The sequence below is a fragment of the Ictidomys tridecemlineatus genome, chromosome 2 (genome assembly GCF_052094955.1).
Source record: "Ictidomys tridecemlineatus isolate mIctTri1 chromosome 2, mIctTri1.hap1, whole genome shotgun sequence".
Lineage (NCBI taxonomy): Eukaryota > Metazoa > Chordata > Mammalia > Rodentia > Sciuridae > Ictidomys > Ictidomys tridecemlineatus.
Window position 1 is genome coordinate 116,605,145 of NC_135478.1, and position 13,443 is coordinate 116,618,587.

The 13,443-nt window shown below is 40.6% G+C and overlaps 1 pseudogene; it reads left to right on the forward strand.

Annotated features, from left to right (window-relative positions):
- Positions 1-4,048: 4,048 nt before the first annotated feature.
- On the forward strand, positions 4,049-4,615 carry LOC144368501 (testis-expressed protein 38 pseudogene; annotated as a pseudogene).
- Positions 4,616-13,443: the final 8,828 nt, after the last annotated feature.

Consider the following 13,443-nt stretch of genomic DNA (forward strand, 5'->3'; position numbering starts at 1 on the left):
AACATGCTGCTCTGGGCAAACAGACCCAATGAATGGGCATCAGGGACTGAGGGACAGTAGAGCCTAGAGACCCTCTACCAGCTGTGTAACCAGATGAGCAGCAAATAGTTCTTATGAGGTAGAGTTCATACTATTTCTAGTTCTAAACTTCAACCTTCAGTGATTCAACAAATATAGGAACATCTTTTGTATGGGCAGAAGCAGTAATCAAATTGATGATTGTGTAATATTTTTTAAAAACTTAGACTTACTTTGTAAAAACAATTAACCCAACGAATTCTTTGACTACCTTCTCTTGGTATTTCTTGCAGTTTTTTTTCAAATATCTTCATTACAAAATCATAAGTAGTTTCCATTCAGAGTACTTCATGGCTCAGGTTGTAACAGAGAGTAAGGCTGTTTTCATATGGAAGAATGCAAGGAATATAACCAGACAAGATTTCCAACCAGCAAGCAGAAAAAAACTGCAGGACAGGATGAAGGTCAAGCTCTGCACATTAAGCAAAGTGTTTCAAGGACTGAGCTCTGGGTCTAAAATAGATACAAGTCAACTGGTTTTGATTTCTTAATTTTAGCAATAATTTCACATATATATGTAGATATATATATATATACATATGTGCACATATATAGATACATATATACATATAAATATATGTAGACATATATATGTATTATATATTATACATATATTATACACAAACATATATATGCACATTTCAAGAAATCATATAGATGTAGAAAATAAGTAAAATTGCTATTAAAAGTTTTTTCAGAGAGAAAATAATTTTCAAATTTTAGTTGATTTAGGCTTCGTACATTGTTTATTCAATAACTGAATACTGGGGTCCATCCCTAATATCAAAATCTTATATAAATATAATGTGTTTATATACACACAAATCCACACATATTTTCTGTTGAATGGATATACCCATTTGTTTATTTATACATAAGTTGATGGACAGAAGTTTAATTACTTTGCAAGCAAAGGAAAAATGCAAGGGACTCTTGTCCCAGAGGCTGTGATTCTGCACAACAGGGGGAACAAAGTGTTTTGAAAGATGGGATTTCAGGTGTGCCCGGTCCTATTTCACTTCTTAATCTGGGATATAATCATTTTTTAACTCTTCTGCTGCCATCTCCAACTCTGAATTTCTTTATCCTGTGGTGGGTGTGTGCTCAAGGACAGATAATAACTGAATGGGGTCAAAAAGTAACCCTGTTCCAGGTTAGGGATGGGGAGAAGGGGATGGAAAATATGTTGATTTTAAAATAAGCCTCAGTGAGGACATACAATCAATCAACAAGTACATGAAAAAATGCTCACCATCGCTAGCGGTCAGAGAAATGCAAATCAAAACTACCCTAAGATATCATCTCACTCCAGTAAGATTGGCAGCCAGCATGAAGTCCAACAACAACAAGTGCTGGAGAGGATGCGAGGAAAAGGGTACACTTGTTCATTGTTGGTGGGACTGCAAAATGGTGCAGCCAATTTGGAAAGCAGTATGGAGATTTCTTGGAAAGTTGGGAATGGAACCACCATTTGACCCAGCTATTCCCCTTCTCGGTCTATTCCCTAAACACTTAAAAAGAGCATGCTACAGGGACACTGCTGCATCGATGTTCATAGCAGCACAATTCACGATAGCAAGATTGTGGAACCAACCTAGATGCCCTTCAATAGATGAATGGATAAAAAAAAATGTGGCATTTATACACAATGGAGTATTACTCTGCATTCAGAAACGACAACATCATAGAATTTGGAGGGAAATGGATGGCATTAGAGCAGATTATGCTAAGGGAAGCTATCCAATCCTTAAAAAATAAATGCCAAATGACTTCTTTGATATAAGGGGAGTAACTAAGGACAGAGTAGGGACGAAGAGCAGGAGAAGAAGATTAACATTAAATAGGGATGAGAGGGGGGAGGGAAAGGGAGAGAGAAGGGAATCTGCAGGGAAAGGGAAGGTGATCCTCAGGGTTTTATAAAATTACATACAAGAGGAAGTAAGGGGTAAGGAAGAAGTACACAAGTGGAATAAATGTTTTACAGTAGAGGTGGTCGAGAGAGAAGAGGGGAGGGGAGGGGAGGGGTGGGGGGATAGTAGATGATAGGTTAGAGAGCAGAATTCTTCAGACACTAGAATGGCAATGTGTAAATCAATGGAAATGTAACTGATGTAACCGATGTGATTCAGCAATCTGTATACGGGGTAATAATGGAAGTTCATAACCATTCTGAATCAAATTGTGAAACATGATATATTAAGAAAGAATGTAATGTTTTGAAAGACCAACAATAAAAAAAATAAAAAAATAAAAAATAAGCCTCAGTGGCAGAGCATCAGGTTAATATTTTCAGTTTAATTTATACTTAACTGAACTTTAGTTGTTCATGGTAGATGAGTGGTATTATTTTAAAGGGCATCACTTTTATACCAGTTCAAATAGAGCAACTTTCTAAAAATAATATGTTAAATCTGTAGTACACTATATTTTCCACTTTATACAAATTTATAGTTGTTGAAATCAAATTGATTCCTGTCCCTGGGACCAATTTGTTTCAAATTAATCTGCTTCAGAGTTCTAGAAATTGGGGAATCAACTGAAAGAACTATTTGTTTCAGAGTTCGGGAGCTGACCACCTGGGAGGATAAGGAGGTGTTCAGTGGTGGAAATGTGGTAAGCGACACTCCTGAGTGAGGGAGCAAAAAGTCCAGAGGGGAATAAGCAGGGTCTGTGGGAATCTGGCATGTCCAGGGCAGAAAGGTATATGATGGGTGGGAAGGGAGATGGAGCTGGAAAGAGAAGCAGGATCACATCACATACAGGGGAGATCCCACAGGACCTGATGATGCCCAAAAAACACTTGTTGAAGAAACAAAACAGAGATGGTAGGAGCCAAAGGAGGAGGTTTGGACCACATGGTTCTTCTAAGCCATTTTGTTCCCTGACAACTAGGTAAGACACTTCTCGAGGGTAGGGATGTCCAATGCACACTGTCCTCCCTGCTTCACTTCCCACTGGAAAATGGCTCCCTAACAACTGAAAACACAAGTAGAAGCTTCTGAGGGTGTAAGAACCCTTTCCTGAGAGCTGCCTGTGAGTTCACCACACAAAGTTGGGAACAGACAATTCTATGGTGGACCAGTCGTTCATGGAAAACAACATGCTCATGAGATGTCATAAGATGGAGTCCCTTATTCCATCAACTGCCAACTACTCTACAAGCACCAGCCCAAGAATTCCAGATGCTCAGAACCCGGTGATCTCATCTTTAGAGAACAATGGGACTGGGGCCTTCTAGGGACTCCCATTGGTGGGGAGAGTAGTGAGTCAGTTCACTCTTTGCAGACCTATAGGTCTGGTAACCAGAGTGAACCTTATGGATTCGCAAAAGGAGGACCTGGGCCTCCCTGGCCGTAAGTACACCCAGTCCTTTTGAGTGTGAGCGACAAACTTTCAGGGAAGACCCTTTGCATGGATGGGGTGGTGGCTGCCTGAATGGAGTGCTATTTAGTTAAGAGACAGACTTCTCTATGAAACTAAGAACTCCTCGGAGGCAGAGACCATGTTCTGCCCAAGAAGAAAAGATACCATTGAGGTCCTTGCCCTTAGTGAGGCTTCTTGGTCTGAATGACTGCATGGGTCCCAGACTGGGGGCCAAAAGGCCTGACTTGAGTCTGGCCAGTTCTGGCCCCTCTACACCTAGTGTTCCTTATATGTAAAAGGCTAATGGGGTCGCTTACATGCCTTTCAAATATACTTTGACTGAATCAGGAAATTATTAGGCATGTCTTTGAGAAGGGTGGGAGGAAATGAGAGAATGAATGAGCCAAATCCAGGAGAGGAATTAGAAACAGTTCAGGTCTTAAGCTAGAGCTGTCAGTCAGCTTGCCTCTTTTCTTTTTTTGTTTTTTTTCTTTTTTCTTTCTTTTTTTTTTTTTTTACTGCCTCAGCGTGGGTCCCATGGTACTTCGGATTGTTGGGGCTCTGCACCGTGATAACTAGTGGCTGCATCCTCTTACTCCACTGGAGGATGAACCTGAGGAGGAGACAGCGTGCACAGCAGTGGGTGGAGGTGATGAAAGCTGCCACCTTTAGTTATAGCCCACTGCTGTACTGGGTCAACAAACGACGCAGATATGGCATGACTGCTGCCATCAGAATAGACCCTCCCCGGGCTGTTGACAATACTGACATTCAACTCCAAATTCCGGATCTTCCTTCAGAGCCCCACCCCCGGGAAGACAGGCGTCATGCCTTAAGAGGCAGAAGCCCCAAGGAGGAAGCCTCTGTTCCCCTTCAGCCTGCTCTGGTGGTCCCACAGCAGCCCTCTCCTAAGGAGATGCCAGAGTGCCAGACCCCATCGCCATGCAGAAGCCCCAAGGAGGAAGCCCCTGTTACCCTCCAACCTGCTCTGGTGGTCCCACAGCAGCCCTCACCTAAGGGGATGACAGAGCACCAGACCCCATCATCCTTTCTGATTGTCTTTCCAGAGATCCCCTCTGCCCCTCCCCTCCACACCCTGAACTTTCCTCCCATGCTGTCCCACTCTGCCTCCTACCCCTTTCTCACGGCTCCTAAAAGGAAGGTTCACTTCTAGTCCCTTCCCACACTGGCCAGAGGGGTGAACTGACCAATGTGTAGACTTTTACTTCAGTGTCGAAGCCTCCTGTCACTGAACGTGAGAGATTCAGGGGCCAGGTATTATAAAAAGGAGTCAAAAGTCAAGACTGTGTTCCTGATACACAGGTCATAACCCATATAGATGTTACACAGTAAAGTTTTCTGAAAAGTCAGAGTCATTTGTGTCTCATTTGACAGTAGGAAAGCAATGTCCTTCCCCAGTGTGATGGTGGCACAAGTCTCACCAATACAGTGAGAACTGGAGGCTGGCTCTGAAGAGACACACTGAGCCAATACTTGTGGATGAGCTCAATTCCCTCCATCAAGTATTCAATGTGTTCAAGACCCTGGGCTAGGTCCCCAAAGGCACTGCTCTTCTGCAGGATGGGAAGTAAAATTGCCACAAGAGTAACAATTGCCAATGGCACACAGCTACAGCAGTCCACAGTGGCTATGCCACTGGCCAAGCAAGTCATCATGAGGTCAGTGAACCTCACCACACTATGTGCTGACTGGGTGATGTCTATGATGTATGGACTCTTAGCTGGTTGTTTCTCTACATTATTTCTAACAGAACAACACTGCAAAATGGTTATTATGATTTTTCTTTTTCTGATGAGGAGACAGGTTCCAAGGGAATATGCCATTTCTTTTTGTTGTTATTTTTGCTGATCCACTTCTCCCATGTACGTCTGCCTGGCATTACAATTCCTGGTCTTTCCACCCCATGATATCCCTTCCCTAATCATGTCTTCTTAAAACATCCTTGGTGAAAGAATGCTTCACTGTGTATGGAGTGTCATCAGCTTGGTGTACAGATTTGCTTACTGAAAGGGCTGGTGGTAACCACCTAATATCATATGGAGTAACACATCCAAAGCACTATCTTAAGATATCCACAGCTGCACAAAAGTTGAGTCCCCTGTCATTCTTCTACATGGGAATATAAATAATTTTTCTACTTTCTGAATAAGGTCCAAAAAGGAGACACAAAGATAATTATCAGATATTTGGCCCCAGTTTAGAGATAAGAAAGCCTGAAAGCCTGATTCTGTCACACAAATTTTTCCCATTTACTTTGAAAATGAGCAAAACCACTTACCATATTTCATCTAAACTTTAAATGTACACGTCCCTGAGAGAAGTGTCTGTTTTTGCCTATTTTGTGGTGTGTGGTGTGTGTTTGTGATTCTCAGAAGTTAGTAAACATGTAGCCAATTTTTTTCTTTTTTACCCCCTCTGTGTGGGCTGAAGGGCTTAGATCCAGCAACTGCAAAGAAAGCCTGATTTCTATCCACATGACCTCTAGCAATATATTTTAAGCAATTTTTATTTTTTAAAGTTAAGTGGAACGATTTCTTCCTTGTATAAACATGATCTTATATTGTATCTCAAAATACAAAACAGGACAACGCAGATCTCTGGAAGAACAAGGGCAGAAGTTCACTTCTCTATCACCTTGCCCCCTGGTCACCTTGCCCCCTTCAACTCTGCAGAGACCTAAAGCCCCTGACATATAGTCTTCACTGCTTCACACCCAAGACTCTAATTCTGAAGGTAGATTCTAGGACATTAATTTGTGCCAATGATCAGTTAGCCCCTGCTTTCAAAGGAGGACAGAAGCCATAAACATAAATCAAAGAAGATTTGCTTTCTCTTAAAAATCAAGGGAGTGGGGGGAGGCTTTGTAACACACAGTGACAAAAAAAAACAAAATGATTTATTCAGATAAATTGAAATGGCTGTCACTGATATGAAATGAAGCTCAAACTGAGTTTTTAAAAAAAATTGGAATTCACCCTGTAAAATGAACCAAAATGGCTTATGTGTGACAAAAATAGCTGCACTAGAACAAAAGTAGATTTGCATTATTTCATATAAGAATACAAGTTAGGTTAGGTTCATGTAACAAAAAATACATGTTCTGTAAAATCTCAGAATACCCAAATGTGTTCTGGTTTGGATATGATAGAAACAAAATCTAGTTGGTGATGGTAAGCAAGCCAATGAGATGCACAGCAAACAAAAAGCTGTCAATAAAAACTACTTGACAGGACACTGATCCCATGGGAGTCAAAATTCTCCACTGTGACCAGCAGCACTAGCACAGGGGGGTGGAGGGGTTATGTGCAGCAATGCAAAGAAAGGAAACTGCTATAGAATGCAAAACAGCCAGCAGCAGAGGAAGGGTGTCCACTCCTCAGCTTTGTTGCCACAGACCCACTCCTGGGTGCCAGGTACATTGCAGCATCGTGAAGTCAGGCACTTTATTCCTATGGGAATTCTACAGGACCTGGTACCTCTCTGAATAATGAAGAGGCTCTTTAAGTAAACATTATAATTCCAGATTATATATATATATATTATCTGGAATTATAATGTTTACTTAATATATATATATATAATCAGAAAGAAATGCTTTGGGAAACTAAAGAAAGAAGATGTAGGAGCTGCCACACAGAAGAGCTAAAGGATTGCAAATGAAATCCAAACTAACATCACAACCTAATCTTTCTCAGAGAGCTGAGAATGTGGCAGTGGATGCTTGACTATAGCTCAACACAAGGACTAGGCTGGGTAAAATAAAACAATTGATTATTTATGGATTTTTAAATTGGAAACTTAAAATTGCCACTGTACTTACATAGTTGCTTTTCCCATAGTCATGACTCACTATTTCAACACAGCTCCTAGTATAAAGAAACATCCAGTCATTTAGTGACATCACTCTAAGTAAGGATGTAATTGTTGATCCTCTTAAACAATCTGCTAGTGGATCAGCCTCAAACTGAAAAAGAATCACAAGACATAAATTACTGCTTTTTCAACATCAACATTATCCAAGGGCATTTACATTGTATATTGGTGCTATTTTCTACTAAAATCTCATAATTCTAGTCTTAACAAGGAGTGGATTGGAACTTGGATTCTATCCTGGGTGATATGAAGTTTTCGTTGAGAGTCCATTAGACTGAGATGATTCCAGGGCTTCAGCTTCCTCCACAGGTACATGGAGAATTAATGTAAAAATGTTACACCAAAACTAGGAAACAGTTTAAGTTTTTAGTAAAATGAAACTAGGAAATTTACCAATTTACACAAACTGCTAACCAACATCTATGTAGGGTCTTTTGACTCTAGTCAAATAATTTTTTTTCTTTCTACTTCTACATCAGCCTATGGAAGCTCACTGCCCACACTGCTGCCATGAAACCCTGAACCTCTTCTGGTTCTCAGTGCTGCCTGATTCATTAATCCTTCTTTGCTCTGATACTGTTAAATCTTTAGTCTTTCCTTTTAACATAGGTTCCTCTGCATCATTTTGATTCTATGTATTTGATCCTTAGGGATACAATTGGGAGATCAGTCTTCCAACTGCCATGAGCAAATGTCTACAATGTTAGATAAAGAGATGACATAGCTCCCTATAGCAAAGTGCTCTTCATACATTCTGATTCAGTGTTTGCCTGTTGTCTCACAGAAAAAAAAAAAAACAGAGATACTGAAAAGAGCAACAGTCATAGCTATAAACATGACTGCATGGGTTCCTTTGTGCATTACTCTTTATTTGACCCCACAATGACATGAATATCTTCAAAATCCATCTTACTGATTTGTAATGTTGGAAGAGTCTTACTTCTTTCAAAGTTCCTCCTAAGAAAATCTAGGTCAAACCTAAAACATTAGTATTTTAAGTTCTCTTTGTGCATTCTGGGATCTGAAAATTAACATTCCTTTTGTGATCAATCCAAGGAAAATAATCAATGACAATTAGATATTTGCAAATCAGGACTACTTTCCTTGAATAAATTACTGCCTGTCCTCAGTGTTGAAATACTGAAATTCACTAGTGGATGTGTTTCTGTTCATGATGGCAGTAGCTAGCTGAGGAAGGATGCTCTGTGTTCCCTGCTGGGAGTTTACAGTATGTTACTGAGGAAGGATGTTCTCCCTCATTACAGGGATTTAAGCTAGCAGCTCAGCAAGAGCGTCTGGGAAGAATTACCTTTCCCTATCATTGTATAATATGCACCTAGTCCATAATAGGAAAAAAATCATGATCTTTATTGTTGAAATTTAAGAAATTGGAAAATATCATGACGTGAATGCCATTATCCAGCCTTCCCTCTGCAGAACACCTGCCCATCTGGAAACACCCATGAATCACTGACATAAGCCCCCTGAGATCAGCTTCCTAAGAGGTAGGGATTTGGATACAGAATCCCTCTTTCTTCTCACTGAACCACTTTTTAAATACAATCACTTTCTTTGCCTCAACTACTTAGTTGTCAGTTGACTGGTCAGTTGTGGGGCAAGCAGCTGGACCTTAACCCTGGTAACAATATAGAACTCTGAAATAATCTTGTCCCTGGATTCACATTTGTTCAGGCAAAAGCATCTCTCGTTCATTATTCCTGCATCTCCTAACATTACAGAATCAGAAAACCTGGAATTGCTCACGCTCCTCCCCAAAAGAAAACCATTTTCTCAGCCAGGTGCAGTGACACATGCCTGTAATCCCAGCAGCTAGAGAGGCTGAGGCAGGAGGATCCCATGTTCAAAGCAAGCCTCAGCAATGGCAAAGGGCTTAGCAACTCAGTGGTACTCTTGTCTCTAAGTAAAATCCAAAGTCGAGCTGGGAATGTGGCTCAGTGGTTGATTGCCCCAGATTTCAACCCTGGTACAAAAACAACAACAACAAAAAGTTCTAAACATTAGCCATGGGCATTTTTTAATAGAAGAATCTAAGATGCTAAGGGATATACACAGAGCTCAACCTCTGTGCACACACCAAGCAGGCACAAGCACAGTCAGAAAACTAGTACTTACTAGAGTCTTGACTTGACAAACTCCTTCAGTACTGTCATGCTTCTCATGGGACTGTCTCATATCTTTAGACAGGACCTCATCATTCTACACTCTTTACACATTGCATCTATTAGACCATTTTGTAAAAAGTTAAAAATATGGCTACACAAGCAAGAATAAATTTATATTAGAGAAAACTATGGTAGTGGGAGTGGTGGAGCCCCACCCAACCAACTTAGGTGTTACAATTCTGGGTCATAGACTTCTGCAAAAACACTATTTCCAAATCATGATTAAATAGTGACTTATACTTTTTGATATTAATATTCAGAGACTAAACTGGGAAGGGGCTCTATCACTGAGCTACATCCTTGCCCCTCCCCTTTTTTTAGGCAGGGCTTCACTAATGTGCCTGCACTGGCCTCAAATTCATCATCAAATTTGCCTTGGCCTGTGTAGCTGTGATTATAGATGCACACCATGACAACAGCTAAATCTAACTTTTAAAGACAGAGTTGTCTTCTACAGAGACGACATCAGTCACCATAACCTGTCAGGTATCACAGCTCAGCAAGATATACATGTGAACCAGGAATAAGCCTATGGCACTTTTTCCATCTGCCTTTGCTGACCAAGAGACCATCATTGTGGTTCCTGTTGGCATACATGGCCCACATGTTATACATCCCACAAAGAATTACACTAAAGTGACTATTCTCTTTTCTACCCTTGTATGCAGTGATGGCTGAGAGGCACTTAAGAGTATACAGGGCTCACTGACCTTGCTTTGACAATTCCTAAAGCACTCTGAAAACTTTTAAGAACACTTGCACTAATGGGGAAGGGCAAACCCTGACCCCTTTTTAAAATTTCAATTACAGATCTACACCCAACATTTCTTCTCGGTCTTTCCCCCTAAGCTCATAGTTCCTCTTTCCAGGAGGAAAAGACATTTTTTAAACAAGATGTCACAAACACCTTCCTACACTTATGCTGCAATTCTCCAATGGCAAACTGCCTTTCCTCCCAACAAAAAATAGTGATTCTGCTAGAGCGTTCCACATCACTCATCAACAAGGACCTTGCAAATGATAATCTGTCACAAGGATTCTGGCACCAGGTGTTTCTTAAGCACCTGGGAAGTTCAAGAGTCCTCACACCTCAAAGAAGACAACTTCAGATCTGGCATTTGTGATTATTCTTCTTAAGCTAGCCTCCTAGTTTCAATTCTTAAGATACTGATGCAGGTATACATGTCTTTTCCTTAAAGAGGTTTGTAATTATTTGCTGAGAGCCACAACCAAGTCAAGATGATGCCTTGCACTTTGCCAGAGGGAGTGGTTTGAGAAGTAATGCCAGCGAGCTATTAAGATGATGTTAATTGAGTTAAGCTGTGTATAATTATTAAGATGAAGTAATGCCAGCGAGCCGTTAAGATGATAGAGATTCCTTGTTGGCTAATTGCTGTACCTAGATGAAGTTAATTGAGTTAAGATGTGTATAATTGTTAAGATGATGAGGATTGCTGTAACTGGATGATGCTAAATTGAAACAGGCTGTGTATTCAGTTAGGTATAAATACCTCTGCCATCCTACAATAAAGCGACTCTCGCCGTATCAACCTTCACAAGTTTCTTGTCAACCCCTGGTTATTTTGCCCAGCCAGACTGCAACAATTATTTAGAAAAACCCCTGGGATTCACCTGTGTCCCTGTCCTAGAACTTTCTCATGGTATGGAGTTCACTGATTCTGCAGTTTGTAACTCCATCAGAGCCTTTCATATCTCCAGCCCATTCAAGCCAGCTTCTTCCAGGCTCCCCAATCCCAGAAGATGATGCCATCATCCACCCAAATCCTCTCCTTTTTCTGGCACCCAAAACATCCACACTATCAACAAGGCCTGCCCATTCCTCTCCAAGCCAGGACAACACCATTTACATGAGTACCTTTAACAACCACCTCATTGGGTACCTTACCTCCATTTTTATGTAGACACGGCCCACACTTTGTACATATTGATAAAATAGTATTTAAAAAGAGATCTCTTGAGCTGGGGATGTGACTCAGTGGTAGAGTGCTTGCTTAGCATGCTCAAGGACCCAGGTTCAATCCCAGGGCCACAATAAGATTAAGAAAAACAAAACAATAACACCTCTACCCCCCAAAAAAAACAGAATCACTTGATTAATCTACATAACACTACATGACCTTGGGAAAGTCCAATTTGTCCCACAGAACAAAGATCTACACAAGGGGCTCCCTACCTGACCCTCCAATAAGGGTGCAGCCCTTGCCTGCTCCTACATCCCTGCCCTGTATTCACCTTACTTCTCTAGAGAACACTTCAGTTGTTTGAGATAGGGTCACAACAGGCCCATCTTAAAAAGTGTGTCTTTGTGCCTCTGTCATCCCCTTCATTCTCCTCTCCCTGATTTGCATACAGCTCACTCCTGACATGTATATTTCAGCTTCTCACGAGTTTTCCATGACCACACAATCTAAAGGGCCATGAGAGAGTCCCCATAACATGAAATACTATCAGAATGGATCCATCTTATCTGCCTGCTGTGAGAACCCAAGTTCCACAATCAGGAGACTCAACTGTCCTAGCATGCACAGCCAAGATGCAACTGAGGCCCTAACTCCTTTTGGAGAAATTACAGAAGAACTGAAGGTGGCCCACATGCCAGGGTAACGTTGTCACTGGACCATTCCCTTAAATGCCCATTAGAGTGCAGTGTATTTCCAATGGCTCCACATGGCTATATTTTGGATTCTTATAAACGAATAGAACTCTTTTCCATATCATTCATCTGCAACTTATTTCTAGTTGCTCCAAGTGTCTGGCTCCAAGTGCTTGATCATTCTTTCATTTGTCAAAACTAGAAAGTCAACCATGTCAACTGGCGCATCATGGTTTACTGAGCTAGGTTTACTTATTTCTTTGTGCACACTCAAATTTGAGATTGGGGAACCCATGAATTGTAAGGCTTAGCACATAATTGGCATCACATCAAATGTAATTGATCATTTTTACTCTTTTTGCACCATATACTACAGAGCTAAGACTTCTAGACATGTACATTTTTCTATCTGAAGATTGACCATATTTTATTTTTATCCAATAGTACATGTACATGTTGAAAACTATTCTAGCCACTTCTAATGCTAACAGAGGGGCCCTGCTAGAACTGTCTAATGATGCCATATTGCCCCCTACACAGGCACTTGAACACATGGATAATGAATGAAGCTGTCCTAGTCCCCAAAGGAGACTATGTTAATACTGTATATCTATATTTATGCTTCCTAAATAAGACTTCAGAGAATTTGATTCTACTGAGGTTAAAAATTCTAATATTCAAATATATTTTATAAATAAAATTTCCTACCTGCTGATAGAGGCCCACAATTCTTTTTTGGCTGCCATCCGTTTTTTCAAATGTATCTCTGGGAGTCTGATCCCAATTGACACCATCCACTCTATAGGTTCTGTTCTTGTATCTGTGGTATAATCCCAACATAAGAGTATATTTTTGACTTAGCCATTGCATACAAAAGTATTCTTAATCCTCCAAGTAATTGGAGGATATATTAATACTCAATTTACATACTGTACAACTCACCCATTTAAGTGGATTAGCCAATGGCTTTCAGTGTATCTGCAGAGTTGTACAATCAACAATCTTAGTATAGTTCTACCTCCCCTGAAAGAGCATCAGAACCACAAGCAACCACTCATTTCTACCCCAGCCTCCTAACCCTAAGTCAGCTAGAAATCAACTTCCTACCTCCTAAGAGTTGCCTTCTCAAGTATCATGTGAATTGAATTACACATGTAATCTTTCCTGACTTTCACTTAGCTTTATGTTTTCAAGGTTAATTTGGGCTGGAGCAAGTGTTGGTAACTTATTTCTTTCTATTACCAAATAATGTCCTATTGTAACCAGAAGCAATTCCCCATGTGTATAATCCCAGAGACTAGAAAGACTGAG